Source organism: Gopherus evgoodei, chromosome 4, assembly GCF_007399415.2.
Source record: "Gopherus evgoodei ecotype Sinaloan lineage chromosome 4, rGopEvg1_v1.p, whole genome shotgun sequence".
Taxonomy (NCBI): Eukaryota; Metazoa; Chordata; order Testudines; family Testudinidae; genus Gopherus; species Gopherus evgoodei.
This window is the reverse complement of record NC_044325.1, coordinates 70,971,855-70,996,908: the sequence shown is the minus strand read 5'-3', so window position 1 is coordinate 70,996,908 and position 25,054 is coordinate 70,971,855. Positions and strand designations below refer to the sequence as shown.

At 48.1% G+C, this 25,054-nt stretch overlaps 1 protein-coding gene and 1 long non-coding RNA gene across 4 annotated transcripts in view; one reads left to right on the top strand and one right to left on the bottom strand.

Annotated features, from left to right (window-relative positions):
* The window catches only part of SUSD6 (sushi domain containing 6), a 130,848-nt gene that overhangs the window by 51,686 nt on the left and 54,108 nt on the right, over positions 1–25,054 (top strand). The gene's annotated exons all lie outside the window — the stretch shown is intronic.
* The window catches only part of LOC115650182, a 43,955-nt gene continuing 30,475 nt past the window's right edge, over positions 11,575–25,054 (bottom strand). The window contains exon 6 of the long non-coding RNA XR_004000031.1: positions 11,575–11,851. This is a non-coding gene — a long non-coding RNA (uncharacterized LOC115650182). The remainder of the gene's footprint in view (positions 11,852–25,054) is intronic.

Below are 25,054 nucleotides of genomic sequence, written 5' to 3'. Positions count from 1 at the left end.
GAATTGCCTTGGTTGTCTTGTTAGAACTGTAAAAACAATAGGCTTCTTTCTGGTTAGAGAGATAGAAGGTAAAGGCTGTGGCTAGTGTAGTATTTTAAATGTATATAGGTCTATGTAATGTGTATACTAATGTAGAGATTTTCTTTGTATAAGCTATAACCTATATTACTTCAGCAGCCTGTAGGTTAGATTATTCATATCTAGACAAGCACTCATTTTCCTTACCGTGTGGGTAGATGCAGAGGACAGACCCTTTTCCAGTCAGCTGGTGTCTGGTCTCTGTATGTTAAATGGATTTTATTCATGTATAAATTTTGAGAAAAATCCTCAGTACTCTGTCTCAAGCAATCTCTCCTAATATCCTTGATGTGCTTCAAGGTGAAGGTGCTAAATTGCTTAGTGACTCAGGCCTTGGCTACACTACAGAGTTGCAGCGCTGGTGAGGGGGTTACAGCGCTGCAACTTAGGATGTATACACACTTGCACAGCACGGCCAGCGCTGCAACTCCCTGGTTGCAGCGCTGGCTGTACACCCGGTCGAGCCTCGGGTGTAGAGGATCCAGTGCTGGTGATCCAGCGCTGGTCAGCAAGTGTAGACACCCACTAGCGTTTTTATTGACCTCCGTGGCATAAGTAGGTACCCCAGCATACCTTAGAAGCCTCTCTGGTAATCATGCAAACTCCACTGTCCTGGGCTCACCTGACCCCTCCTTTAAATGCCCCGGGAATTTTAAAAATCCCCTTCCTGTTTGCTCAGCCAGTGTGGAGTGCAATTACTCAATCAATCAATTAGCGACCATGCCTCCACGCACCAAACGAGCCCCAGCATGGACCAATGCAGAGCTGCAGGACCTCATAAGTGTTTGGGGAGAGGAGGCTGTGCAAGCACAGCTGCGCTCCAGAAGGAGAAATTATGATACCTATGGGCAGATATCACAGTCCTTGATGAGAAGGGGCCATGAACAGGACGCGTTGCAGTGCAGGGTCAAAATAAAAGAGCTGAGGAGTGCTTACTGCAAAGCTCGTGAGGGAAATCGCCGCTCAGGAGCTGCCCCCACAACCTGCCGTTTTTACAAGGAGCTGGATGCCATACTTGGGTGTGACCCCACTGCCAATCCGAGGACCACAATGGAGAGTTCAGAGCAGGGAGAAGTGGGGGAGGGTGTAGAGGAAGGCGACAGTGAGGCTACTGGCGTGGAGGGAGACACTCCGGAGTCCCAGTACACATGCAGCCAGGAGCTCTTCTCAAGCCAGGAGGAGGCTAGCCAGTCGCAGCAGCAGGAAGTTGATGGTGAGGAAGAAACTGAGGATCGTACTCGGTAAGCAGATTTTTATGTTTTGGGAGAGGAGGGTTTGGGTTATGGCTGCCTGCATGCATGCCTAAACGTGGAATAGCCCATTGATTTGCTCTATCACGTCTCTGTAATCTGCCTCAGTAATCTCTTGAAAAGTTGCAGCCAGAGCGTTTGCAATTTGCTTTCTCAAGTTGATCGGGAGAGCCACCGTGGTCCTTGTCCCGGTCAGGCTAACTCGTCCGATCCACTGTGCAGCGAGGGGTGGGGGGACCATGGGCTGCACACAGGCAAGCTGCATAGGGGTCAGGGCGGTATCCACATTGCTGTAGAAGACCCTCCCTCTCTTCCCAGGTAACATGCAGCAGTGATATGTCTGGCAGTAGGAAACTCTGTTGAGAATTTAGGGATACTTGAGTGCAGGGCGCCAGGTTCGCGTTTCCCCAGCCCATTGCGCTCTATTGTTTACCCCCGCCCCCAAGCACGTAGCCAGCCCCGCGGTGCGCTCCGGTGTTATGCACCCCCCTCCCAGCAGGCATCCAGCACCGCGGTGCGCTCCGGTGTTCCCCACCCCACTCCCAGCACGTAGCTAGCCCCGCGGTGTGCTCCGGTGTTATGCACCCCCCTCCAAGCAGGCATCCAGTACTGCGGTGCACTCCGGTGTTCCCCCACCCCCCTCCCAGCACGTAGCTAGCCCCGCGGTGCGCTCCGGTGTTATGCACCCCCCTCCCAGCAGGCATCCAGCACCGCGGTGTGCTCCGGTGTTCCCCACCCCCCTCCCAGCACGTAGCTAGCCCCGCGGTGCGCTTTGGTGTTATGCACCCCCCTCCAAGCAGGCATCCAGCACCGCGGTGCGCTCCGGTGTTATGCACCCCCCTCCCAGCACGTAGCTAGCCCCGCGGTGTGCTCCGGTGTTATGCACCCCCCTCCCAGCAGGCATCCAGCACCGCGGTGCGGTCCCCGCACCCCCCCCCCAGCAGGACGGCGTGAACGCATACCAAAGCCCAACCCCCCTCTCCCCCCAGCAGCTCGCCACCTTCCTGTTCACTACTGTCCCCTGTTCAGGACACCAGCTACCTCCTGTACCCATTGCAGATAAACCCCAGTGACCCATCAGTCAATTCCCACTCCCAAGGGGAACTCGGGGGAAAACCACTCACCCCATTGCTCGCCATGACTTTAGCTTCCCTGCCCTCTCTGTGTTATGTGAGGTATGTGAGAAGGATGCCACCAAAAGTCTAAGTCTTTCACTGTGTGATAATAAACAATGTAGCCTCTGTGTATTACATGGTTCTATCTCTCTTTTTTCTAGTGACCTTGACTAATGCAGCCGGATCACCGGCCTCACGTAGATTGCAGAACTTGAGACGAAATCCCAGAAAATCAAAAGAGGAATTGATCAAATCAGTTATGAGTCACTACAACAGAGAAAGTAGGAAGACACAGGAATGGAGAGAGAAAATGTATGAGTGGAGACAGAGTGTACATGAATGGAGGCAAAGGGTATGGCTACATTTGGAATTTCAAAGCGCTGCCCCGGCAGCGCTTTGAAGTGTGAGTGTAGTCAGAGCGGCAGCGCTGGGAGAGAGCTCTCCCAGCTCTGCATGTAAACCACATCCCTTATGGGTGTAGCGTGCAGCGCTGGGAGCCGTGCTCCCAGCGCTGCTGCCCTGATTACACTGACACTTTACAGCGCTGTATCTTGCAGCGCTCAGGGGGGTGTTTTTTCACACCCCAGTTGCAGCGCTGTAAAGTGTGAGTGTAGCCAAGCCCAAACAGAAAGCAGGAGAAAGGAATTGTCTGCCAAAAAAACCACAAAGCAAATGATAAGCCTCCTGGCTCGCCAAACTGAGTCTTTCGAGTCTCTCGTAGCCATGCAGACAAATATGTACCGTTGTAACCCACATCCCTCCCAAAGCCCTCTTTCTTGTTCCCCAGTATTTCCACAAAACAACTTTCTCCAGCAGCCAGTTTCTTATTACCCCCAGCTGCGCCCAACACCTGTACGATCACCTACCAGCCCTGGTAACTATAATTCTTACCCTGTTCACTCCACCCCCATTACCCTGCAGCATAGTAATCCTGAAGTGCAGCAGACATTGAATAGTGATCAAAATAGGACATATTCAAACCTGTGAATGTACAGTCCACCACCCCAACCCCCTTGCCTTTTATGTACTGTATGTTGAATAAAGGATTTTTTTTCTTATTCACTACATTATATTATTGCTGGAAGTGGTAAATATTGTACCCCAAGGTACAGCAAAGCACATCAAATGCACCAAACATTACTGTTGGCTCTCAGCATCAAATTGCTCCCTTAAAGCATCCCTAATCCTTGAAGCCCTTTCCTGGGCCTCCCTATTAGCCCTGCTCTCTGGCTGAGCAAACTCATCCTCTTGGCGTCGAACCTCGGAGGTCCATTCCTCACTGAATCTTTCACCCTTCCCTTCACAAATATTATGGAGGGTACAGCACGCGGATATAATAACAGCGGAGATGCTGCTTTCCCGCAAATCTAGCTTCCCATAAAGACACCTTCAGCGGGCTTTCAAACGGCCAAAAGCACACTCCACAGTCATTCTGCACCAGCTCAGCCTGAGGTTGAACCGGTCCTTGCTCCTGTCAAGCTTCCCTGTATACAGTTTCATGAGCCATGGCATTAAGGGGTAAGCGGGGTCTCCAAGGATCACAGTGGGCATTTCGACGTCCCCTACTGTGATCTTGCAGTCTGGGAAAAAAGTCCCGGCCCTCAGCCTCCTGAACAGAGAACTGTTCCGAAAGATGCGTGCATCGTGCACCTTGCCAGGCCATCCTGAGTAAATGTCAGTGAAACGCCCACGGTGATCCACAAGCGCTTGCAGAACCACGGAGAAATACCCCTTGCGATTAACGTACTCTGATGCCAGGTGGGGTGGTGACAGAATAGGAATATGCGTCCCATCTATTGCCTCTCCACAGTTAGGGAAACCCATTTCTGCAAAGCCATCCACAATGTCCTGCACGTTCCCAAGAGTCACAGTTCTTCTTAGCAGGGTGCGATTAATGGCTGTGCAAACTTGCATCAGCACCATTCCAACGGTAGACTTTCCCACTCCAAACTGGTTTGCCACTGATCGGAAGCAGTCTGGAGTTGCCAGCTTCCAGACTGCAATAGCCACCTGCTTCTCCACTGGCAGGGCAGCTCTAAATCTCGTGTCCCTGTGCCGCAGGGTAGGGGCGAGCTCAGCACACAGTGCCATGAAAGTGGCTTTTCTCATCCGAAAGTTCTGCAGCCGCTGCTCGTCATCCCAAGATTGCAGGACGATGTGATCCCACCACTCAGTGCTGGTTTCCCGAGCCCAAAGGCACCGTTCCACGGTGCTGAGCACGTCTGTTACTGCCACAAGCAATTTAGTGTCTTCACCGTCAGGCGATTCAATATCATCATCTGACTCCTCACTGTCACTGTCATCTCACTTTGCAGCTGAAGGAATAGCTCCACTGCCATGCGTGATGTGCTGGCAACATTCATCAGCAAGGTCCTCAGCAGCTCAGGCTCCATTTATAACAAAAACTGCAGAAATCGCGCTGCAGAATCACAATGCCGCCAAACTGCTCGGAATGTGTAGCAAAGCACCACGGGGCGTTGGAACAGGAAGCGGAAAGACCCGCACACTTCCTTCCCCTTCCCACAAGCCACAGCGCCAAAATGGGACGAGGTGCTCTGTGGGATAGCTGCCCACAATGCACCACTCCCAACAGCGCTGCAAGTGCTGTAAATGTGGCCACACTGCAGCGCTGGTTGCTGTAAGTGTGGCAACTCTGCAGCGCTGGCCCTACACAGCTGTACTAACACAGCTGTAACTACCAGCGCTGCAAAACTGTAAGTGTAGCCATACCCTCAGAATGTTGCAGTGTTTGAGGAAAGCAGCTTTGAACTTTCAGGGCTTTCAGTCAAGTGAAATTCAACTCCAGCAATACCCTTAACATATAAAACAGTACAACTTGGTGCTGATTGATTGAGCATGCCTCTCCAAATTCACTAGCTTCCAATCTATCAGAAAATGAGGATAGAGTGAGTCTTCTGATCTTCAGAAATCTCTCTCATACATCACAGCTCCATGGAGAGAAGAAGAGTGGACTCCTAAGGATACTCGTGGGCGTTATAACCGGGAAAGTCTCTCCTTTTCTGCTCTTTTTGTATCTGCTCTCATACTAGCAAGTTCTCAAAGTCTCAATGAGAGAAGATGGTGGAGGTTGGAGACAGAAATAGCATTCTGAAAATAGGGGCCGGAAATGTTGCAGTTGAATTCCAGTCCTACCTGATTCAATTTCCTTGTAGGATGCATCTGGAGTGTGGCCAAGATATTTTGTGGTGTGTCATTGACTAGTCACTAGTAAATACACACTGTAGAACAAGCGACTTGTTTTTAAGATCACCACTTACAATTGTATGTTCAGGCTCAAAAGCCTAAGAACTGAGGAGATCCCATTCCTGTATATTGCTTCTGAGGCAAACATGGCAAATGTGATGTTTGCTGTGCTAAGGCCTATTCAATGCTAAGGTTACTCCATGCAGAGGCTCTTGGATACTGCTGAGTGATGTTTGCGTCCCATGGAACAGCTAGCTCGCTAATCCTGCTCTGTCTTGTGAGAACACCCAAGTCACTGAGGGATTCTGCCTGCTTCATATACATTTCAGAGGATTGCTGTGCCTCTATAATTACTCTAGGTTAAAACATGAGGTTCATGCAGTTGTGGGTGAATTATTTAGTGATTGTGATAGCACTGGATAGACAGACAAGTGATTGGACTGATTTTGTAGTTACCTAAAATCCAAAGAAGAGGGGATACAGTGCCTTGGAAAGAGAAGGAAAATTGGCAATGGGAAAAGAAGCAGAGGAAGGGTGATGGTGGTCCATGGAATGTCTAATGAAGGAGAGCACACAAATTGGAAATATAATGCAGAGGATTAGAGTGTATAGCAATGGATCCACCGATCACGCACATGATGGTAACTGTGCCAGTGTTTATAGTGGCTTAGTTTGTGTGGAAACTGATCCATAGGGAACCAAGACTAGACCATTCAAACATACTTTTGGTGTTAAAATGGTGTTAAACTGAACCAGCCACAAAATTTGCTGGGTCTTGCAAATTCAAATTGGGAGACTTAATAAAACCATGATAGCAGTCCTTTATTAACCCTCCCTGGGTCCTTTATGGGCTTCACACATGTGAACTGTTTTGTAATTCTTGCCCCATTCTAATGAGAAATGAGGAGTGGCTTAAATAGATGCCTAAGTGCCAAGATTCCTAACTCTGCCATTGACTTGCTGTACAACGTTGGACAATCACTAACGCTGTGTGTTTCAGTTAAAATCTGTAAAATGGTGAAAGACCCTCCTTTGCCTAATTTGGGGAGTGAGACCAATTTAGTTTGTTTGTGAAGCACTTTAAGATCTTCACATGAAAAGTGCTGTAGTAGTACAAAATGTGAAATTGTGAGTGACTCAGAATAAATGGTGTATCAGAACACACAGAAATTAGTGGTCTGTAGGGTCGCATGATCCTTTTTTACTCTACTTTTTTTTGTACCCAGCATGCTCAGGCTACTGCAACAGACCTCTGGTGGGACACTCCTGAAATTGGACTGGCAGCAGCCTGAATTCCTTCCTTAACATCAGTAAACAAGGTTGTCCCTTGCTCCTCACTTTGCCTGTTCAGGGAAGAGGAGGCAAATGATGATGTCTCTGGGGGTATGTTTACACTATGGGATTATTCCGATTTTTACATAAACCGGTTTTGTAAAACAGATTGTATAAAGTCGAGTGCACGCGGTCACACTAAGCACATTAATTCGGCTGTGTGTGTCCATGTACCGAGGCTCGCGTTGATTTCTGGAGGGTTGCACTGTGGGTAGCTATCCCATAGTTCCCACAGTCTCCCCCGCCCATTGAAATTCTGGGTTGAGATCCCAATGCCTGATGGGGCAAAAACAGTGTCGCAGGTGATTCTGGGTAAATGTCGTCACTTATTCCTTCCTCCGTGAAAGCAACGACAGACAATCATTTCGCGCCCTTTTTCCCTGGATTTCCCTGGCAGATGCCATAGCATGGCAACCTTGGAGCCCATTTTGCCTTTTGTCACTGTCACCATATGTGTACTGGATGCCCGCTGACAGAGGCGGTACTGCAGTGCTACACAGCAGCATTCATTTGCCATTGCAAGGTAGCAGAGATGGTTACCAGTCGTTCTGTACCGTCTGCTGTGCCATTGTAAATTGGCGATGAGATGATGGTTATCAGTCATTCTGTACCGTCTGCTGCTGTCATGGGTGCTCCTGGCTGGCCTTAGCTGAGGTTGGCCGGGGGTGCAAAGACAAAAATGGGAATGACCCCTAGAATATGGGGCAAGTGTACTAGAGAACCAGTGTATCAGAGAACCAGAGAGCACTGCTGCTCCGTGTCAGATCCCACAGAAATGATGAACTGCACGCCATTCACGGGGGGTGCCCCTGCAACAACCCCACCCATTGATTCCCTTCTCCCCCAACCTTTCTAGGCTACCGTGGCAGTGTCCCCCATTGTGTGATGAAGTAATAAAGAATGCAGGAATAAGAAATACTGACTTTTTAGTGAGATAAAATGGCGGGGAGGCAGCCTCCAGCTGCTATGATAGTTCAGGCAGGATGTTAAACGGTGTGGGGGAGAGGAGCCCAGCATCCCGCTGCTATGATAGTCCAGGCAGTACAGAATCTTTTCTTTAGACATGAAAGGGGGGGGGCTGATGGAACTCAGCCCCCAGTTGCTATGATGAGGACTCTTACCAGCCGTTCTGTACCATCTACCGGGAATGACCAGGAGTCATTCCTATTTTTACCCAGGCGCCTCTGGCCGACCTCACCTGAGGCCAGCCAGGAGCTCTCACGGGCTGATGGTGACGATGGATAGCAGTCATATTGTACTGTCTGCCACTGGGGAGGGGAGGGGAGGGGAGAGGATGCTGCTATTCATTGCCGCAACACCACGTCTACCAGCAGCATGCAGTAGACATAGGGTGACACATTAAATAGTCAAGAAACGATTTTTTTCCCTTTTCTTTCACGGGGGGAGAGGGGGTAAATTGACGACATATACCCTGAAACACCCTGGACAATGTGTTTTGACCCTACAGGCATTGGGAGCTCAGCCAAGAATGCAAATACATTTTGGAGACTGCGGGGACTGTAGGATAGCTGGAGTCCTCAGTACCCCCTCCCTCCCTCCATGAGCGTCCATTTGATTCTTTGGCTTTCCGTTACGCTTGTCACACAGCACTGTGCTGTGGCCTCTATCTATCATAGCCTGGAGATTTTTTCAAATGCTTTGGCATTTCGTCTTCTGTAACAGAGCTGTGATAGAACAGATTTGGCTCCCCATACAGCGATCAGATCCAGTATCTCCCGTACGGCCCATGCTGGAGCTCTTTTTGGATTTGGGACTGCATCGCCACTCATGCTGATCAGAGCTCCACACTGGGCAAACAGGAAATGAAATTCAAAAGTTCGGATTGCTGTCCAGAGCGGTCACAATGGTGCACTGTGGGATACTGCCCGGAGGCCAATACCGTTGATTTGCGGCCACACTAACCCTAATCCGATATGATAATACCAATTTTAGCACTACTCCTCTTGTCGGGGAGGAGTACAGAAACCGGTTTAAAGAGCCCTTTATATCAATATAAAAGGCCTCGTTGTGTGGACGGGTGCAGCGTTAAATCGGTTTAACGCTGCTATAACTGGTTGAAACGTGTAGTGTAGACCAGGCCTGAGACAAAGTCTGTACTTCCCAAGAGTGTGTGTGTGTGTGTGTGTGTGTGTGTGTGTGTGTGTGTGTGTGTGTGTGTGTGTGTGTGTGTGTGTGTGTGTGTGTGTGTGTGTGTGTGTGTGTGTGTGTGTGTGTGTGTGTGAGTGAAAAACCCAAAACCCTTCAACAGGAAAACCAGAATTTCTAAAAGTTGTGAAACTTAAACTGTATACAAACAATCTGTGGCAAGACTATACCAATTAGTAAACCTAATTTAGATTAGTAAAGAGAACTGAAGGATAATGAGAAAATAGATAAGAAACAGTAACTATAAATTAGCTTTTAGAATAAGTGTCAAATTCTGACTCACTCCTGAGGAACCTGCCACTGTCTTCTCAGTTGGAGTCTTCCTTTTCTGGTCTCTTGAGGCTTTGGCTTTTGCTATGTGACCGCTATTGCCCTATTCCAAAATAAATTCTAAAGTCAGCTGAAACTATTAGGAGCATTAGATTCAGTATGTCTTGTGTTCTGAGCCAGTCCCCTCTGGGGTGTGAGGGGGTGACCTTCACAATGAAGGCCTCACTGATTTGTAGCTGATCTTTAAGGACTCTCAATATGCAGCTGTGCTTTTTGCAGAAAAAGGAAAACAGTGCTGTGAGGCTGCATAGAAGATGGGGATATGAGTGGTAAGGACAAGCTGAGGCAAAAAACCCTTTATATCCTTTAATCTAAGCAAAAAGGGCAAATTGCCAGAGGTGCCAGGTTATGTAGATTAACTGTGGGTGGTTAGTGGTTGTTGCATTTCTTTACTGGGGATCAGAACTGGTCTTTCTGGTTGAACCTTTCCCTCATGCAAATTACAGAAGGTTTATTATTATGGCAAGTAGATAGCTAATTGAGCACATGGCCTGGTCTCTATTAGAAGACTGATTTTTGACATAATCCCTTTTCCCACCAAACTCTCATTAAAACTTGAGCCACTCTGCCTGAAATTTCTCCTGATTCTTCATATGTAGGGTCCAAAAAGGTGGTCTTATTGCCCATCCTACTGTAGTCTTCAGGGAGAAGGAGTGGGAAGGAGGGGGACATGAAATGGGCACCTCAAATTCTTAAGTTTGACTTAATAAGATATTTAAATTCTTGCCCCCAGGGTACTTGAGTCATCAATGTGCTTAGAATTGGCTCAGCTGTAACTGCTGGCAATACCTGTGCTGGCTGAGGATCCTACCTTTCTGTGCTCATTAGCTCAATGATAGATCAGGAACAACTGAGCCAGCCTGTTAGGGCTCATGAAATCTAGAAACTGGCACTCTAGGGAGGCATGAAGGCTTGCACGTCCATTTTTTGTCTGGGTTTTCTTTTGCAAAGATGGCAAATCAGGATTGCCTTTTTTCCTTGATGTTCACTGAAGACTAGGTTGAAGACACACACTCATCTCCCTGTAAACTTTTTATGCAGAGTAATCCTGGTGCTTGGCCCTGAGTCTCTGTTAATTATTGAGCACTGCAGTTTGAAAACATTCTCAAGTTTGGTTTTGTTTCTGGAACAAAAGTAGAGAAAGTAAATAAGGAAGTGTTATTTACTGTTTCTCATAACACAAGAACCAGGGGTCGCCCAATGAAATTAACAGACAGCAAGCTTAAAACAAACATAAGGAAGTATTTCTTCACACAACACACAGTCAGTCTGTGAAACTTGATGCCAGGGGATGTTGTGAAGACCAAAACTATAACTGGGTTCAGAAAAGAATTAGATCAGTTCTTAGAGGACAGGTCCTTTACCATCTTGGCTAATAGCCATTGAGGGACACGACCTTGTGCTCCAAGTGTCCCCAAGCCTCTGATTTCCAGAAGCTGGGACTGGATGACAGGATAGATCATTCAATTAAATTGCCTTGTTCTGTTTCCTCCTATTGAAGCATCTGTCACTGTCGGAAGATGAACCATTGGTCTGACCCAGTATGGCCGTTCTTATGTTCTTTGTGTGAGGGAAGGAGCGGGGTGAGTGTCTTGGAGGCACAGAGCCGAAAAAAGAGTGAGAGAATGCTTTGTCACAGAGCTAACTGTGCTGCCAGCATTTGAGGAAGCTTTCACTTGTGCCCCAGTGTTTTTTCCAAATATGGGAGCTGCCAACAGGAAGTGCTTCAATGCTATGTACTTGCATGACTCCCTTCTTTGCAGTCGAGATGTTCATGGTAGCAAAGGAATGCTGCATTTGTTTATGTGGACTCTAAGACCGGGTCTGGAGGGAGTAGAAGCTGGGGAATGAAGCAGTACGGTAACCAAGGTGCCTTCTTTAATCTTTCACGCTTTGTTTCCTATACTTAGCCAGGCTTCTTATTTCAGTGGGGCAAATCTTTACTCCTTACCTGAGAGCAGAATCGAGGACTGATCTCTGCAGCATTGCTGCTGCTTATTGATGCTTGTCTTTGTATCTGATCCTGTTTTTGCTTTTCCTTTAAAGGAAAAAAGGGATCACCATCCTGTTTTAGGCCCCAAAATGCTTTTTTATTTTATTTTTTTAAAAGGAAGATAAATGCCATTGCTGGAGGATGCCTTTGTGTCATCACAACCCAAAGATAGGGCTGGGAATGTGGTGCTGATGGCACATATATAAGAAGCCAGACGCTGGAAACCCAGGGGCTGCTGCTGTTTCAGTGTGAAGCTGCATTGGCAGGATCTTGTGGAAAAGGTTTGCATGGTGTCTTGCACAGTTCTTGTGAAGGCTATTGTTTTTTCATTGGCACCAGTATCTCTCCTCTCTGTCTTCCTCATGCCCTATTTACCACCTGTGCTAAAGAAACAAATTAAGATTATAATATGTAGCTGCAGTATTGAATCCATTACTTGGACAATTTTGCATTTTTTCCGTCAGCTTCCACTGGCAAAGGTGTCGCATTGCTTTAGTCATGGGTAAAATGTTCTGGGCTACATGAAAACAGATTATTTAAAAGAGGGTCAAAAATAGGACCAAGAATAGATAGTCTCCTGCAACATTAGCTATAGAGATTCACAGCTATAATATGGCCATAAAATAAGACTGGAGACACATTTGGCGTTGCAGGGATAGGAGAGAATGGAATGAAATTGCAGGAGGGAAACTGGAATGACAAGATGCTAGGATGGGCAGAAGAAGGGAGAGGGAGGAGTATGTGGAGGTAGAATGTAAAAGAAGGTTTAGATTTAGAGTTGCAAAAAGGACCCACTGGTTTGACAAACCAATTAATGGCTCAAAGGGTGAGTAGTGAAATATGGGGGGTGTTGAAGTATCCAAGCAGGGGGTGGAATGGGAGGGATAAGAATAACGTGATGCTTTTGGAAGAACTTTAACACTTCGTTATTTAATGGTTAGGTAAGGTTGCACTAATACTAGGGAGGGAGGGGGAGGATTATTTTGTTACAGCATCACATTTAGGAGAGCTCCCTGCTCACTGTCTCTGCTGCAGCTGCAATTACCAACATTTCTGTTGTTAGAGTATTGTAGGGATTTTAAAAGTTGATTTGAGGCCTGATGGTTCATAGCACGTTGTGGAATTAAGGTAGAGTCCTAAGGGATGGAAGCTTTTTATCAGTAAGCGGCAGGGTATGGTGGGAATACTGATGACTGGAGCATCTGCTGTCAGCTGCCTTTGTAAATGCCCTGAAATCATTGGTGTAGCTCAGATAGGGGGAGGGTTTAAAATGCATGGCCTTGAAATGAAGGGGATGGAGAGGAATTGTGAGTATAAGCCATTGCTACATTTGGAGGGATGCTCTCTACTTTTTAGAGAGGTTTCTAATTTTTTTTCTTGCTCGTATTAAAAGTTTTTGGAAAATAGCTTTCTAACCTGCTTTTTTGGGTCCCTTTTCCATTTGGCCACCATTGTGGCTTTGTCTGCATTGGGGAGTTTTTCAAAAGAAATAAGGAAAGAAAATAATTCCCACTGGTCCAGTGGGAACCTTAGCGTAGACAAGTAAAAACTGTTAGTGTAGTGATCTGAAAATTCCAGTAGCGTAGTCAGGAAGGCTCCCTGGTGGGAGATTAGCATCTTCTAAGACTCACTGTTCTCCATAATGGCCCTTTTCCCCGTCAGCCATCTAGACTGATTGCCTTCTGCCTAGTGGGCATTCCCCAGGTGTAAACACATTTATAATAGATCCATAGACAATATTTCTAACATCAGATACCAAAATGATACATGCATAGAAATAGGATAATCATATTCAGTGGATCATAACCTTTTTGATGACCTATGTTACACAGAATACATCAGTTATGCCATAATCATATCATGATAATATTACTATGAAGAATATGGGGTGTAATGCCACACCAGGGTCAAAAGTTCATAACAGCTGATGCACATCCATCCTTTTGAAGATCACTCTCATCCACTTTGGGCCTCTGGTCAGGTCCTCACATACCAGAGGATCATTATTAAGTAAGCCCATTATTAAGTATTTGTTCCTCATGTAGATAGACTCATCAAGTCACCCCTTACCCTTCTTTTTGTTAAAGTAAACAGATTGAGCTCTTTGAATCTGTCACTCGAAGGCGTGTTTTCCAGTCCTTTAATCATTCTCATGGCTCTTCTCTGAACCCTCTCCAATTAATCAACATCCTTTTTGAATCGTGAGCCCCAGAACTGGACACTATAGTTCAGCAGTCAGGCCAATGCCAAATATAGAGATAAAATAACCTCTTTGCTCCTATTTGAGATTCCCATTTCTGCATCCCAGGATCGCGTTTGGCTGCAACATCCCATTGGGAGCTCATGTTCAGCTGATTATCCACCACAAGCCCAAATCTCTTTCAGAGTCACTGCTTTCCAGGATGGAGTCCCTCATCCTGTAAGTGTGGCCTGCATTCTTTGTTCCTAGGTGTACGTTTACACTTAGCCACCTTAAAATGCATGTTTTCTTGCACCCAGTTCACTCTGAATCTGTTCCCTGTCATCTTCATTATTTACTGCTCCCCAAATGTTTGGGTCATCTGCAAACTTTTATCAATGATGATTTTAGGTTTTCTTCCAGATCACAGATAAATGTTAAATAGCATAGGGCCAAGCACAGATTCCTGCGGGACCTCACTGGAAACTTGATAATGATTCCCTGTTTAAAATTACATTCTGAGACCTATCAGTTAGCCAGCCTTTAATCCGTTTAATGTGTGCAATACTAATTTTATCTTGTTCTAGGTTTTTTTTGTTTGTTTTTTAATGAAAATGTTGTGTGGTATCAAGTCAAATGCTTTACAGAAGTCCAAGTATATTACGTCAACACCATTACCTTTATCAACCACACTTATAATCTCATCACAAAAAGATGTCAAGTTAGCTTGACAGGATCTATTTTCCATAAAACTACGTTGATTTGCATTAATTACATTACCATCCTTTAATTCTTCATTAATGAATCGTGTATCAGCTGTTCCATTATCTTGCCTGTGATTGATCTCAGGGTGACAGAGCTATAATTACCCGTCATCCCATATACTCTTCTTAAAAACTGGCACAACATTAGCTTTCTTCCAGTCTTCCCCAGTGTTCCAAGACTTACTGAAAGTCACCATTAATGAGTCAGCAAACTCCTCAGTCAGCTCCTTCAAAATGCTGGATGCAAGTTATCTGGACCTGCTGATTTAAAAATTATCTAATTTGAGTAGCTTCTGTTATTAGTGGAATGGAAAGAGTGTTATCACCATACGATGAGACAGTCATGTTTTTTCCCTCCCAAATATAGAACAGAAATATTTATTGAACACTTCTGTTTTTTTCTACATTATTATTGATAATTGTAGCATTTCCATCTAGTAACAGACTAATACCATTGTCAGGATTCTTTTTGTTCCTAATATATTTTTAAAATGCCTTCTTGTTGTCCTTAACTCTGCTAAGCACAGATTTCTCCTTTCTGCTTCCCCTATCAGTTTTCTAAAATTCCTACCTTCTGGATTTATATTCATTACTAGCAACTTCCCCTTTCTTACATTTTAAAAAAAAAGTGTGTGTGTGTGTGTATGTATGTGTGTATATATATATATATATATATATATATATATATATATAATATATATATATATATATATATATATATATATATATATAAAAATTATGGCTGCCTTCACTTCCCCTCTAAACCAGATTGGTTTCTTAACTGGCACATCCTTCTTCCTCAATCAAAAAGATGCTTTTGGGGCATCTAGTCAGGTTTTCTTAAATTGTAACTCATTTATCATTCACATTTTTTTGACTCAGTTCTTCCTCCAAGCTGATTTGGCTCATAATGAAGAACATAAGAACTGCCATAATGGGCCAGACCAGTGGCCCATCTAGCCCAGTGTCCTCTCTCTGACAGCAGCCAATGCCAGAACTTCAGGGGAAGGGTACAGAACAGCCACCACTGATGAACCCTCTGCCATGAACTCATCTAGTTCCTTTTTTAAGCAGAAGTTTTGCTTTTGGCCACCACAACATTGTAGGGCAGTGAGTTCCACAGATTAATTGTGTGTGGTGTGAAAAAAATATTTCCTTATGTTTTAGTAAACCTCCTGCTTATTAATTTAACAGAGTGACCCCTGATTTTTTGTGGAAAGGTAAACACTTCTCTATTCCGCTTTCCAGACCGTGGATTTTACTGATATCATACTGCCCTCTCAGTTGTTTCTTTTCTAAGAGACTCCAGCCCTAATCTTTTTAATCTCTCATCATATGAATGCTGCTGTTCTTCGAGTGATTGCTCACATCCATTCCAGTTAGGTGTGCGCGCCGCGCGTGCGTCGGAAACTTTTTTACCCTAGCAACTCCAGTGGGCCGGCAGGTCGCCCCCTGGAGTGGCGCCGCCATGGCGCTCAATATATATCCCTGCCGGCCCACCCGCTCCTCAGTTCCTTCTTACCGCCGTGTCGGTCGTTGGAACTGTGGAGCGCAGCATAGCTGTCCTCCACGTCCCTAGCTCTCCTTGTTATCTCTCGTTATCTCTCGTTATTGTTATAGTTGTTAGTTAGATTGTTAAGTAATTAAGTGTAGATAGGTTGTAAATAGTTGTTTGCCAGGGGCTTTAGCCCTTCCCGGCACCGGGCTCATGCCTGGTTCGCTGGGCTTCAAGCAGTGTGCGGCCTGCAAGAAGCCTATGCCTACCAGCGACCCCCACGACGCGTGCCTGAAGTGCCTGGGGGAATCGAACAGATCAGACAAGTGCCGCATCTGCAAGGCTTTTAAGCCAAGGACAAAAAAGGAGAGAGATCAAAGACTCCGGACTCTCCTTATGGAGGCGGCACTTGACCCGGCGGCTTCGCAGGCCGTGATCTCGGCGCCGGCACCGGATCGCACCGGCACCGAAAAGACTCCCCGGCACCGACCTTCTCCGGCACCGGGGGCAGAACCAAGACCGTCGAAGTCTGCTACTCCGGCCAGGCAGACCCGACTGGAGCGCCCGGCCTCAACATCGGCCGCGGCGCCGCCGGCACCGTCGACTCCGGGCCCGGCGGGTCCGTCGAGTCCGGTGCCGCCAAGCTCCCCCATGAGATCTGGGGTTGAGATATTGGTCCCATCCACGCCGGAGACCTTCACCTCGGCACGGGACCTCATTGCCTTGACTGAGCCTACTCAGCTGCCACCCCCGGTACCTCCGGTGCGGGTCGCGTCTAGAGGCAAGCCCATGATGTCGGCACCGTCTCGGGACTCGCGCTCGCGGTCCAGGTCCCGACGTCACGGCAGGTCGAGATCTCATCGCCGCTCGCAGTCCCTGCACCGCTCTCCTCGGCGGTACCGGTCGCACTCGCGGCACCGGTCGACATCAAGGCGGTCGCGGTCGGACTCCAGCCGCCGATGCCGGCACCGTGACTCCAGGAACCAGTCCCGCCGTCACTCGCCGCACCGGTCGACCTCCCGGCACCGAGCTGGTGGCAGGTCCCGGTCCCGATCCCGGCACCAAAGCGGCGGCCGGTACCGGTCCAGATCCCGGCACCGAGACAGAACCCGGTCCCGGTCCCGATCCCGGCACCGCTATGACTCCCGGTACCGATCCCCGGCACCGAGAAGATCGTCCCTGCCGACCCGCGCAGACCCTTACCAGCCAGGGTCGGCCCCGCCGTGGCCTTCTAGACAGCCGTCGGTCTCCTCACAAACGGACAGCGGGTATGCGCTGGGCACCGACCGGCAGGCGGCGCTCTTTCACGACCCGCCACAACACGACCAAGGCCCGCAGCAGTGGGGGTTTTGGACACCCTCGGCATACCATCAAGCCCAGGGGCCCCAGCAGCTTCCTGCTAGGCCTGCGATGGCGGAGCACAGGGTGCCGGAGGCCTCGTTGTCTCGCCCCCCCTCCCTCCCCGGATGGGGAAGAGGGGTCCAAGCAGCAAGACTCCGCTCTGGCTCCTGAGACAGAGGCGAGGGCCGAGGGAGACCCCCCATTAGACACTCTCTGGCCGGGGGTCTCCTCATCCTCCTCCCCTGATGAAGCGGTGGCTGGTACCTCCTCCAGTAGCCCCCCCCCCGCTGGATCTCAGGGCGCACCAAGACCTCCTCAGGCGAGTAGCTCAGAATCTGAGCCTACAAGCCGAGGAGGTCTCGGACATAGAGGATCCGATTGTTACCATCCTCTCATCGGATGCTCCCACCAGGGTCGCCCTACCCTTCATAAGGACCATCCAGGCCAACGCCAATACCATCTGGCAGTCACTGGCCTCCATCCCCCCTACAGCGAGGGGCGTCGAGAGGAAGTACATGGCCCCCTCTAAAGGCTATGAGTACCTCCATATACACCTGACACCGTGTTCCCTGGTGGTACAATCGGTAAATGACAGAGAGCGTCATGGGCAGGAAGCTCCAGCCCCCAAATCCAGGGAGGCCAGGCGAATGGACCTCCTTGGACGTAAAGTATACTCGGCTGGGGCGCTGCAGCTCAGGGTTTCGAACCAGCAAGCCCTGCTCAGCAGGTACGCTTTCAACTCCTGGGTGGCAGCAGACAAATTTAAAGAGCTGCTGCCGCAAGACGCCCGCCAGGAATTTGCAGCCATCTTAGATGAGGGCAAGAAGGTTGCACGTACATCTTTGCAAGCTTCTTTGGACGCTGCAGACTCGGCTGCCCGCACCCTCGCGTCGGGGGTAACGATGCGCCGCATCTCCTGGCTGCAGGTCTCTGGCCTTCCTCCGGAGCTCCAACATACCATCCAGGACCTCCCATTCGAAGGTCAGGGCCTGTTTTCCAAAAAGACAGACCCCAGACTTAAGAGTCTGAAGGACAATCGGGTCATTATGCGCTCCCTCGGGATGCACACACCGGGAACGCAACGCAGACCCTTCCGGCCACAGCAACAACAGCAGCGCAGGCCATATTCCCAGTTCCGCCAACGGCAGGACCTTAATAGGCGCCGTGGCAGGAATGGAAGGCGCAGGCATTCGGGGAACGAAGGGGGGCAGAACCAAGGCTCCTCTAAGCCCCCGCCTGGACCCAAGCCTTCATTTTGAAGGTGCGCCCGAGGGCGCAGTAACAGTTTCCCCCACGGATCCTTCCCCCCCCGTTTTCCAACCGCCTTTCGTTTTTCCTCCCGGCGTGGACCCAAATAACATCGGACCGCTGGGTCTTACGCACGGTGCAGACGGGATACCGCCTGCAGTTTGTATCATTTCCTCCTTCCCGCCCCCCTTCCTCGTCCCTCTTCAGGGACCCCTCTCATGAGCAATTCCTTCGGCAGGAGGTACAGACGCTCCTCAGCAAAGGAGCTATAGAGGCGGTTCCGGAAAACGAGAAAGGCAAGGGGTTTTATTCCCGTTACTTTCTGATCCCCAAGGCCAAGGGAGGCCTCAGGGCTATCCTCGACTTGCGAGAGCTCAACAAGTACCTGGTGAAGTTGAAGTTCCGCATGGTATCCCTGGGGACCATTATCCCATCCCTGGATCCGGGAGACTGGTACGCCGCCCTCGACATGCAGGACGCGTATTTTCACATTGCCATTTGGCCACACCACAGGCGTTTCCTTCGTTTCGTGGTGGGCCCCCTTCATTTCCAGTTTGCAGTCCTCCCATTTGGCCTTTCTACGGCCCCGAGGGTATTTACAAAATGCATGGCAGTTGTTGTGGCACATCTTCGACGCAGTTGTATCCACGTGTTCCCTTACCTAGACGATTGGTTAATTCGAGGCATGTCGGAACGGCAAGTTTGCAGCCATGTCCGCGTGATCACCGGCCTGTTGGCTACTTTGGGCCTCTTGATAAACATGGACAAGTCCACCCTGACCCCCACGCAGAGGGTGGAGTTCATCGGGGCCGTCCTGGACGCCACTGTGGCCAGGGCTCTGCTGCCGTTGCAGAGGTTCCAGGCATTGTCGGCGATCGTTCAACGACTGCGGGCAGCCCCCTTGACATCAGTGCGGACATGTCTAGCCCTGTTAGGCCACATGGCAGCTTGCACCTTTGTGACCGGTTACGCTCGGCTCCGCATGAGGCCCCTCCAGTTGTGGCTCATCGATCATTACCGGCCGGCAAGACAGCCGCTAGACATGCTGGTCACGATCCCCCAAGGGGTGTTAGATTCTCTCGACTGGTGGCTGGACCAGTCCGTGCTATGTGCGGGGCTCCCTTTCCACCCACCTCAGCCCTCGGTGTCCCTGACAACGGATGCCTCAGATTTAGGCTGGGGGGCCCACCTGGGAACCCTGAGAACGCAGGGCCTGTGGTCCCCGAAGGAGGTGGGGTTGCACATCAACATGCGGGAGTTGAGAGCAGTCCGCCTTGCTTGTCAAACGTTCTGCCATCAGCTTCAAGGTCGTTGTGTCGCGGTGTTTACCGACAACACGACGACCATGTACTATATCAACAAGCAAGGCGGCACCAGATCCTCTCCCCTGTGTCACGAGGCGATGCGACTCTGGGACTTTTGTGTAGCCCACTCCATTCACCTCACGGCTTCCTTCCTCCCCGGAGTACGGAACACGCTGGCGGATCGCTTGAGCAGATCCTTCCTGTCGCACGAGTGGTCCCTTCGCCCGGACGTCGCCCTCTCCATCTTCCAGAGGTGGGGTTATCCCTGTGTGGACCTCTTCGCGTCCGGGGGGAACAAGAAGTGCTAGGCGTTCTGCTCCTTTCAGGGCAGGGAGCCCGGGTCGATAGCGGATGCCTTCCTTATTCCGTGGTCGACCCACTTGTACTACGCGTTTCCCCCGTTCCCACTGGTCCACAGGGTCCTTCTGAAGGTGCGCAGGGACAGGGCTCGCGTGATCATGGTAGCCCCGGCGTGGCCCAGGCAACATTGGTACCCCATGCTGCTGGACCTGGCCATAGCCGACCCAGTTCCCCTGCCCCTTCACCCGGACCTGATTACCCAGGAGCACGGGATCCTCTGTCACCCGGACCTGCAGTCGCTGCACCTAGCGGCGTGGTTCCTGCGTGGCTGACCGGCTCTGAGCTGCGCTGCTCCACACCGGTGAGGGAGGTGCTTCCAGAAGCGTTTCCAGTTTCATTATGTCTTTTTTTTTTAGAGATGGGGTGACCAGAACTGGACACAGTTTCAAGGTGTGGATGTGTCATGGATTTATATAGTGGCATTACGTTTTCTGTCTTTTCTACCCCTTTCCAAATAGTTCCTAACATTCTCAGCCTTTTTGACTATTGCTGCGCAGTGAGCTGAAGTTTTCAGAGAACTATCCACAGGATCTTCAAGATCTCCTCCTTGACTGGAAATAGCTAGTTTAGAACCCATAATTTTATATCTGTAACAGATAATTTTTTCCAGTGCGCATGACTTTGCATTTATGAATGTAGAATTTCATCTGCCATTTTGTTGACCCAGCATTCAGTGTTGTCAGATTTCCCCCTGTAACTCTTTGCAGTCAGCTTTGGACTTCACTATCTTGAATTATTCTGTAAAATCTGCAGACTTTGCCACTTCAAAATGTTCAACATTGATCTAGAAGGGGCAATGAACTGCGAACAGCACACGTCCCAGCACAGAAGCTTGGAGGGCCCGCTGTTTACTTCTCTCCCTTGTGAAAACTGACCATTTATTCCTACTCCATTTTCAGCTTTGTGAAATTGGCCCTATTAAAGCAACACGTCTATATTACTGTTATGGATTTTATTCTGCTTCCACATTATAAATACGATCAAGTCATGATCACATGTACCTAAGCTACATTAATTTTTAGTTCTGTCATCAGGTCCTCTAACTGTTAGGACAAGACCTAAAAGAATTCCCCTGTGTAGGCTGCAACACTGAGTTAGGGAATGGTCATCTATAATGTTTAGAAATTCCAAAGATATGTTAAGTTTTGGCAGCATGAAACCTCCAGCATATCACTGAAATTGATGTCCCCTATGATCATGCAGTAGATAGGTATGTATAGAGTTGATTATCCTGTTCCCTAGTCTGGATGGTGGTCTACCAGACACCAACTAGTATCTCTTCTTGTGCTCCATCTGTTAGGATACTGTTTATTACTGGTCCAGTGCCAAGAGAGCCTTGCATACAGAGCACTCTAGGCATTCTTCTCTTCTGGAAGAAGTGGGGAATGGAGACCAACTTTTTGAAGGTGGATAGTCCATCCCTCTGGTAGAGCTCCAAAACTCAAAACATCCCTCAGCCTCAAGATGACAGTAGGAGCAAGCACTAGAGAAGCATCTGTAAATAAGAAAAAGGGGATCCAACAAAGACTTGGCTGAAGCCTTAGGGAAGTGTTGGATTTTGCTATCATGTCAGTACACCTACAGCACAGTAAGAATACCATCAGCCCAGAGTACAAAGGAGCTGTATTGGCAAGGACTAGTCTCCAGCAGAAGCATGGACAATGATAGGAGATCAGTGTTGCCAACTCTCTCAATTTCATTGAGAGTTTTGCACTATTTAGTGTTTTTCTTAAACTCCTGGAATCATGTCCGCTTTTTTTTAAAAATGAAGTTTCTAGCCCACTATCAGAGGAGTAGCCGTGTTAGTCTGGATCTGTAAAAGCAGCAAAGTGCATCTGACGAAGTAGGTATTCACCCACGAAAGCTCATGCTCCAAAACGTCTGTTAGTCTATAAGATACCACAGGACACAGTGCTGCTTTCTAGTCCACTTGATTGCAGACAAAAGCTTGAAAACACAAATGCTAAAGACTCGAAAACCACCAGGCAAATAAAAAACCCAACATTTTTTAAATCTCCTCATTAAGCCAACTTTTGAATGCTTGGAATATGCTTCAGATTTAAATATTGCTGTCTTGTGCCCCAAAGCTGCTACTCTGATACCAAACCAGCCAACAGACAAATACATTCCACAACTTTGTAAAAAGAGCCTAGTTACTTTTCTTAGGGAAGCCAAGAGAGTCAACAGAAAGAGGAAGAAATATTGGCTGCTGTGTCCCTACAAGGGCATGTGACCAAGTCACTTGATACTGGACTCAATCTTGAAGTACCCAGTGTTTTTTCCTCTGACTGAGCGTGGGAACCAAGAGGGGAGACAAAGGGTTTCCACCATATGCACAAGCTGTTTAAGGCATGGGAGTGACATCATCGTGGTTCTTCAAGAAGATTGCTGGAAACACCTGAGGAATAAAGTCTGGACTAAAGGAGATGGGCTGAACCCAGGCTAGAGGGGTTTCTAGCCTGAGGACAGAATACCTGGGGTTTTAAGTTGCAAGCAAGTGCAGCTTGCCCTCAAGAATCTCTGCAAACTGCCTAAAACAATTAGGGTGAGAATTTGCTACTCATATCCAATCTCTTTAGTATTTTAAACTTAGATTGTGTTTTGTTTGCTAGATAATCTGCTTTGATCTGTTTGCTATCCCTTATCACTTAAAATCTATCTTTTGTAGTTAATAAATTTGGTTTTGTTTTGTCTAAAAAACCAATGTACGGAAAATAAAAGGGGACAGAAAGCTGTTGCATATCCCTCTCCACATTGAGTGAGGGGGTGAATGTTATGAGCTTATGCTGTACAGTTCCCTGTGCAGCACAAGATGGTATAATTGTGGGTCTACACTCCGGGGGGGGTGGGAGAGGGAGTGTGCCTTAGGAACTGGGAGGTGCCTTAGATGAGCTTTCCCATGCAGAGCTGCTCTCAGCCTCTGTGCATAGCTGCAGCTGGATGTATCCCTACCTGTATGTGTGCTGGAAGGGGCTTTGAGGGCCTGTCACAGCAGTATAGTGTAAAGGGAGCCTGGGTTGGTGAGTCAGGCGGGCTCAGTGGTACCCCAGTTTCAGATGGCACCCAACAAGGAACCAGTAACACACGGAATAAATCCCTTGGTGAGGTTTGAAGGACTGTTCACTGGCCAAAGCCCTTGTTGGAGTCAGGATGATCTATGGTAAATTTATTAGCATATACATAGGTGCTCTTATTGTTTGTTTTCTGCAATGCTTTTAGCTTAATATATGTCCTGTGTTTAGAAGGAGCTTTGTGGCAGCCTATAACTGTGGCAATTGTACAGTTTGTAGCCTTTGAAGAGTAAGCAAAAGCGGAGTAGTCCTTCGTAGGCAGTCTATCTTTGCTGGGGAGTTCACATTGAGGTAGGCAAGAGAGATGATGGCTGAGGAGCAGAAAGCTTGAGAGTGAGTGCCCTGGCTGGACCAGGAGAGGGAAAGAGGTGCAGTTCCCCTGAACTGTGATACATCTTCAACCAAAGGAGAACTACATTGTGGCTGGAAGTTCTTCCAGATGCTTTCTTTTGCCCATCAGCATCACCTCTGTCTTGCTTGGATTCAGCTTGATCTAGCTGTTCTTCATCCACGAGCTGATTTCCATACAGTAGGTCATTTTGGTAGTAGTGGTATCATCATATGTGGTGAAGGATAGGCAGAGCTGTGTCATCTGCATATTGATGGCACTTGAATCAATATCATCTTGCCAGTTCACCTAGACTAATATCAGAGAGAGAAACTGATCTTTATGGACTCTACTAATGCAAGGTCTAGTGGAGGAGGTGCAGTTTCCCATCAAAACTTGTTGGGTGCATCCTTCCAGGAAAGACTTCAACCATTTTAGCTCTTAGCTCAGGACACCTGCCATCTCTTTCAGGTGAGACAGCAAGATCTCAAGATTGGCAGCACTGAATGCTACAGAGAGGTCCAGGAGAGGATGTAGCTTTCTGCCTTCTGTCTGCTGACAGCAGGAGAGTGTCCATCAGTGCCACTGAAATGGTTTTTCATCCACTGAAGTTTTAATTAGCTGCTCTCAAATGTAGAAGTTGCATTTCCTGACTCTTCTTAGTGAGTGTAGTTCTGATGGCAGGTCCCTGGAGAGTGAAGCTCTGTTTCTTCACAAAATAGGTAGCCGCAGTTCAGAGCTTCCTGCTAGTATCCCATTTTACATGAATTGCATCTAATGCAGCCTCCTTTTTGTAGGGGCCTCCCTCTGTACCAGTGGTAATCCAGAATGGCCTCTTCTGTCACTGTATGCTGACACACTGCCTTGCTGAAAGAGTAAGAGTTAAAGGATTCCTCAAGCAGCAAGCAATGCTGCAGTGATCAAATTTTCATCTAATGTTAGGGTTCACACAAAGGGGCCATTTATGTCCTGGAAACATGTTACAGAAAATCTTTAAATGTATTTGGTAACCGCAATCAGTGTACAAAGTCAGTATTTGCCATCAGTTGCCTCACAGTGGTATCAGAGGGGGGAAAACCTACAACAGCCACAACCTGTGGCAGCTGTATGCTAACAATTGGTAATTATTGCATGGAGACATAAGAATTACCATGCTGGATCAGACCTGTGACCTGTCCACTCCAGTATTCTGTTTCTGCCATTGGCCAGTCCCAGCTGCTTTTACAAAAAGAAACCTCATACTGTAGGTAGTTAGGAAATTGCTTTCACCGTTGGTAGGATTCTGCCTAGCTGCCCTCAGTTAGAGATTGGCTTGTGCACTGAAGCATGAGGGTTTATCTCTCTTCCAAAATTCTTGTTTTTTTAATCCTTCCTCTTCTGTATCTGATTCTCTTATGTTGACTTCTCAGACGACTTGCCACAGTTCTGTAACTGTATTCTGCTTCCACATTAGCAAGAGAGGGTCAGCTTTTTTTGCTTTGTCTTCACCAGTGTTG